The sequence below is a fragment of the Athene cunicularia genome, assembly GCF_003259725.1.
Source record: "Athene cunicularia isolate RWA chromosome 4 unlocalized genomic scaffold, athCun1 chr4_part2, whole genome shotgun sequence".
In the NCBI taxonomy this organism is placed as follows: Eukaryota; Metazoa; Chordata; class Aves; order Strigiformes; family Strigidae; genus Athene; species Athene cunicularia.
In genome coordinates, this window is record NW_020799099.1 from 4938120 (window position 1) to 4945498 (window position 7379).

Sequence of the window (7379 nt, forward strand, 5' to 3'; positions counted from 1 at the left end):
GGAAGTGCTTCACAGCATAAGAACTATTCTTCTACAAAGGACCAAACTAAAAAAAACTGGGACCGAGGTGATGGCAAAAGTAAAATAAAGATTAACACAGAAAAAGATTGAAGATTCTCTGAAGTCAGGTATGCAGAAGTTATAAGTTCCGTACATGGCAATTAAAGGAAAGAAAGTATTTTTAACAAGTGTATTCATTAGAAAGTTTTAGTACAGTATATAAATAGAAAATAATTAATCACTACAGTAAAGATTAATATGGAAGGGTCAAGGAAAAATCTAATATATATCTATCAGATATACATAATATGTATATAATCAGATACATATATAGGCACCCATATACAAAAATACATATACATATGTATTCAAGAAGCCAGTATTACACATGAAAAATGCTTATTAATATGAAGCATCATTTGGTCCAAAGTCTCCTTTTATCACAGGGAACCATAACTTTAAAAAATAACATTATAATTATTATTTAAAACAATTTTAAAAAGAGAAGATTCTTACATTAAACTCTTTCAACCATCTGATTTTACATTTCTAAATCCATCATAAAAAAATGACCTAATACTTTTTTGTCACAAAAGCAGCTTGCTCCTTGACATACCAGAAAAACTTCTTGAGCACACATTTTCCTGGCAATACAGAGTTCTTAATTTCACTTTATATAATTTCCCATATGGAGAATGACGTATGGTTTTCTCCGCCCTCCTGCTGCTGTCCCAGAAGACAAAACTGATGTCAAGATGAACAGTTTTTAGTAATCAGCAATATCAAACTGTATGCACAGAAGGGAAAAAAACAGGAAAGAGGCTAGACTGGGAACAGCACAGGTGGTGTATGGTAGCCATAAAGGTGCAAAGTGCATTTGCACTCTCCAAGGCACACTGGAGGCCTCCCTCATTGTGGAGGGAGGAGACAGGAGCAACAGGATCAATAGAGTTCTGACCCAGAAACACCAGACTTGCCATCAGGGTCTCCCCAGCCTAAAATAAATTCCCTGCTGAATACACTACACCTCTCATCTCCAAAACTACTCATACAGTGGTACCCCACCAACAGGGGCCATTCAGCTAGCCTGCTCCCTGCTGTCTGCATTAAACTGTAAAGATTTCTCAGCATTTAGCTGCCAAAATAATGGAAGTAAATAGATGGAAAGTAAGGCAGACTATGCTAATGATAAAATATAGAAGTTACTGGAAAGATGTGTTTCTGTTATCTAAATTTCCATTTGGAAACAGATTTCACATATTCAACTGTGAGGTTGGACTACAGTTGATTATTTAAAGAAATCCAAGGATAGACATGAGTGGCAGAATTCATCTCCAGCCAAAAAAACAGAAAAGTTATTTTCTCATCTGAAGTGTTATGATAGACCCAAAGCCATGTTAAATTTGGGAAACATTTGTGCTCTTTAAATTTTTCTTTAAATGCAAAAGGAAGATAGCTACTACAAACACATCTGTGAAACTGACCCTAAGGCCAACATACAAAAATTATAAAACATTCAAAAAAATTTTCCCTCTGTAGTTGTCATTTTCAGCCTTGGGACTTACTTATATTAAGTGACAAATGCAGATGAGATTCCATCAACTTATATTTCTTTCTTATCATACTTTCAAGCACAATTCCCCTGTGTTTCTGAACAACAGATTTATGCATGAATATGGGGGGAAGAACCTCTGAATTTACCTAGTCTGTATTTTAACTGCTAATACACACACATGCTGTTTTGATACGAGTTCTTCCAGAGCAATTTAAGACAAGGAGCATTCATTCACTAAGAACACCTAGAAAGTCATTTTGTCTTGCATTTCAGTGATGCCCTAGAACAAACATCCCATCCACTAAGCATTTAGCTGTCGGGCTGGGTTTCAGAAAACATGATTACTCATTGCCAAGAACTTAATGAAAAAATGGTTCTGGATTTCTCTATGCTACTGTCACATTACATTAAGATGCTTGCTGTTTAATTTCACATCCACAGAATTGTGGATACAAACAATTTCAACTATCACACCAGGTAAGTGCACACAATCTTATTCTAATAAATTGCAGAATATATTCATTGTACCATTTTCATGTGGGACAGATAGCCATTTTCCAAAACACTGTCACATTACATTCATATGGCCTCTATTAACCACCCACCTTTCCCTGAAAATTATACATGTTCCTAAAAAATTAAATACAACACTAGAAGGATCAGAAGTGACTACTTTAAAATTATTTTGATGCAACCTTCTGAAATTACTGTTTCTATAAATGCATTCTTTAAACACTCTTTGTCAAACTAAACCAAATCCCCCAGCTGTTCAAACGTCAAATATTTAAGAAAGGTATTCCATTTTAAAGATCTCTCTACACTTCTACTGATCAACCAGAATTTTGCACAAATGGAAACTTTAGTCCCTTTGGTTTTATCTACTACTCTTTCTCCCCAAAAACAGTTATCATCAACCCAAGGAATAGTTGCTGTGAAATAATACTATCTCGACACACAATTCTTTGGCCAATGCGATTAGTAAGTCCCACTACCACCCTGTATCAAATACTGTGGTGCATAGCTTCTTACTCACTACTAAAAGGGGCATTGTAGACAAGCCTTCCGATGATTCGTATGCAATGGCATTAACTTGTCACCCATTTATCATCACAGCACCTCCCCAAGGAAAGCTTATAGTAGCATCTTGCCTTGAAATTTATGTTGTACAAATATCTCAAAGTTTGGTTTCATTTAAAAAAAAAAAAAAATAGAAAAAAGCCAAGCTCATAGAAAGCTGTTATGAAAGACACTCGTGAGGACATATGCTCTTGTCACAGAAAATTTTTCTGGATTTGGACAAGAGTATTACTCCTCTGCCGACAAACCTACCCTCACTATAGATTATTCCACAGACCAGAGAAGTGATGCTGCTCATTAGTCTTGGTTTCTTCCACCTCCCATAATATTTGGTTAAGCTTTTGACTGAGACTCAGACCACTGACTTCCTTAACCTAAATCCAATACTCTGTAAGACTATAATTAGGAACTGAAGACTGTTCTTACATGTCTGTGGTAAGACAGTGTTGCCAAGAGCACTGTACCATTTATTAGCCACTGGGGTTTACCAGTTCTTTGTAAGTTCTTGGCTTGACAAAGGTGTGGGTGACTGAGGATAGATCGTAAGTCATTGAACCATACAGTCTTCAACAGGTGCAATCTTTCAGCAAAACAGTTATTCCCCATAGTGTTACTGACATGCTACACAAGATTTTTAGCAAATGAGAGTTAAAGAAATATTCTTGCCCTTCAGACTAAAGGGATCAGTTTTGGATGACTGTTCTCAACCAAAGATAAGAAACAAGGGCTATGAACTCTCAAACCAACATCTATTTATCAGCCTAAATTCTACCACCTTGCCTAATTTCAGTCACTGTTCTTCAGCCATCAAGCATCTGGCTACCCTTAGCTGTGCAGCCTTACAGGACAAAAAATATATGCCTGTCACAAATTTCTGGCACTCGCCTTTATAGCTTCCAGAACAACAAATACACTAATCAGCAAAAATGCATGTTATCACCTGTTTTGTTGGTATACCCTATCACATAAGTAACTGCAGCTGGTGCAGCCTTTTCAATGTAAGAAGTAACGTCACTTATTAGTTCAGAAATCAGTGCAGTTGCTATTTCACCTCCACAAATCACCTTCTACAAGCACATTGGGTTCAGGCATCTTTGATATCCATTTAGATAAAACTGATGAGATAAACAGTTGGTTCTGTGAATACTGGAACTAACAGTGCCTGGCTCCCGATAGCTTTATGTCTCACAGCTGACTTCTCACACAGTCTTCTCACTAGTTGGGGCATATGCCAACTCTGCTCCTTAACATCTTCTTACAAGGTCTCTCAGTCAGCTGCCTGCTTTCATGCACTTTGTAAGTACATAACCATTTTTAAGACTTCTACCCCTTCTGTCAAATTGTGTGGAAACCCGCCAATAGGTTCAAAAGTTGTTGACTGTGTGCATCTCAAATTTGGCTGAAGAATTGTTATTTACATCTTCTCAGCTTCATTTTGCAACTACTTTCAGGGTGTTACATAAATGACTAATGGCAAACCCTTCTCATGCCCAACACTAAGGTTACTTTTAAGCAACACAGCTTTTTGCATCTGCTGGCAGTTCACGCTTCTCTGCTGAGCCTGGCAACCGACCCGATTGCCTGACAATTCTGGTAAATCAATTTCTAAACTGTTATAACTTAGGAATTTAGATACAAGACAAATTTGGAAGGGTGATTAAATGTATTGCAAGGGAATAAACTTATGATGGGAAACTACTAGAGTTTTCTGCAGTAAGCTAACATTATTTGGACTGTGGTTGCTTTTTCCTCCTCAACAGAATGAAATACATCAAAAATTCAACAACTTGCAACTGTGAGAATCTGAGTGTTTTCCACGGCTCAAGAACTTGTCGCTTAAAATTGCCAATTTTTGTCAATAGAACAAAAATATGATTTGTACTGTGACAATATTGGAGGTTGAAAATATTTTTCCCCCACATCTGAAAAAAACCAACCAAACCCAAACAACAGTCAAGTTGCTTTAAAAGTACAGAAAAAGACTGAAATTCAAACTGAATAAACTCTTACATCCACCTCAATGGGGCTGACTCATAATTTTTTTGGTCCCTGCACAAATCCTGTCCCCGTTCACCTTTACGAGTATTGTCTATGTCAACATCTCATTTGCTGTAAGATACACCTAACACTTTTAGTAGTCACCAGGTCTTTGTCTTTTAAAGTTGCACTATTCACTTCAAAGCTATCAAAGTATGTTTAGAAGAATGCAAATTCTCACTGTTTGAAACAACAGAGGAAAAAAAACCCTTCATTAATAGCACTTACTTGCAACACACATAACATGATACAAGAACAACACTATAAAACAACACACACACAAAAAAAAAAAAATCATCACATTCCAAGGAGTGACCATAAGTCTTGATTTCGTGGGTCATCTGCAAGTATACCAGCCAGTGGTATCGATCTGACACATTCTTTCTGCCCTCAGTCACTGACCCCAGAAGTCCCCAAGAGACAAAAGGGGTCTTTGATGTTTATCTCTTCTAGAAATTCTTCCAACCAATTTCTGAGGACTTTAAACCAAGTCTTTTTCTATTTTAAAGACCTCTATTGTCTCTTCTCCAGCCCTTACCATTTAGCTGTCTCTCATATGCCAAACCACTGCTCCTGCACATCATACTTCTCTGTATCCTTTCAACATGGGAGAAGCAGAAGTGTAGGTGCTATCCCAGACGGCTTTTGTAGAAGTGTACAATTATTATTTAGCCTGTTCCAATAAAAACTTTCATGTTTGCATCAAAACCAAAACAACAGGTTCACAGCTCACCATCTCTGGGCTGTTACAACTAGAAAACAACTTCAGAAATAGCTACAATGGGAACTGAGAATAAAGGTCTTAAGGAATACAAATTCTGAACCAATTACATCAGCCAGCATTTACAGTGAACTGTCACACAGAAACTACAGAGAAGAGCACTTTTGTTTCTTCATCTTGTTATTCCTTTTAGAAAGTACTTTGTCCAAAGATTACCATGTACTCTTTCTTGAGCCTTGAAAAGATAGAAGGTATCTTTACAACCATAATTCTCACACTTGCCTTTTTATCCCAAATTAACTGACTGTCCAAACTGTAACCTTGTCTTTCAGTTTCCTGTGTAGGTATTTGACCATTAACAGAAGTGCAAAACACCAAGTTCTGTTTCTTCACAAAAAGCTCTCCCATTTCTTAAGTAACCCAGAAAAACTACATAACAGAGTTACAGCTAATGGTAACATGAGCATCACCTTTTAAGACCACCCATATTTTATAGGCTTGACAAGAAAAGAATGTTCTGAACCATTACACTTCACATATTTCTTCACAAACAAATCTGTAGAAACCTATCTACAAATATTACACTCAGCCCACACATCTAAAATCACAGTCCATCTCCCTGTTACAGCCTCAACCCATTGTCATTTAACCTGCCCCAAACAACTTCAACTTGTTTCTCCTTAAACCACAAGGACATTTTGGAAGAACTCTAAATGGGTTTCGTTCCCATTGATACGTCCCTCAAGCAACTAAACCGTTTTACTCTTTCAAGAGGTATTAACCAAAGAAAAGTGACAAAGCATTGCTACCAAGATCTTGGAAAACAATGTAACTTAAACACATGATAGTGCTAACACCTTGATCCTTAAGTCCTATGGGTCTCATACCCAAACAACTCTGCCAGTAGTGTACATCATGCACTGTATGACTGGAAAAAGATTCTGCAATATCAAGTTTTGGTATCAAAGTCAAGTGCATATTTTAGGTGTTTTTATTGTCAACATCCCACTGGTCCAGGATTGTAACTTTTTACACAAGTAATTTGATGTTTAAAAAACCCAGCCAGTAAATACATCTTACTTTGCAAAAGTTTGTTAGGGGAAGAAAGGATTACGTATCAGTTGATGAGGCTAATTTATATTCAGACTATAACATGAGCTCTCACTATTTTGATACCTAATATCACCCTTCCATTTTACAAGAACAGAACAGTTAATAATAAAGTCAGTCAAGGCAATTTCTATTGCCTTGAGGGGGAAGGGGATACTGCATCATCAATCAGGTGATTGAGTACTATTCACGCGATTAAGTTTTTGCTCTTAAAATAATCGCAGTAGCTTCAAAGTGAAGCAAGAGGGGATGTTTTTGTTTTGCATGTGCAGAATAAAGCATTAAGATATGTAAAGCTCACACTTATTTTAAGAAGGGAAAAATACACGTCAAGAGAACATGACACATCTCCTCTGAAAAGCTGATTTTAAAATATTTGCATGGAAAATCAAAGTAAGGGATAAACTTAAACTTAGACCAGCTGCTAAGCAGACAATTTGCATGCATCTACCTACATGCCTCTGAGGCTCTGTTTGAACGAATACATTAAGTAAGACAGACTCCAAATACTGTAAACTGATTAAATTTCAAACAGCTCCATGCTACCTGTACTGGCATTTCCTGTTCGACGCAGTCTTTGAAAACACTCCAGAAAAACTCGCTGATGGGCATGTGACTACCACGTTAAACATTAACTTTACGTTCTGGCTCTTCGGGAGCCAACACAGTCGCTCGCTCCGTCTGCACAGGGAAGCCGTACCCCTGCACGACCAGCCTGCCCCTCCGCTCACACCGCGCAGCGCCAGCGGGTTTCGTCCCTCACTCGCGCCGTCCTCGGGAGGGACTGAACCCTGGCAGCGCGTTACCCACTCCGCGCCGGCCCGCTCCGCGGGCGGGCGCCGCTCCCCCGGCCCCTGTCCGGGGGAGCGGCGCGCCCTG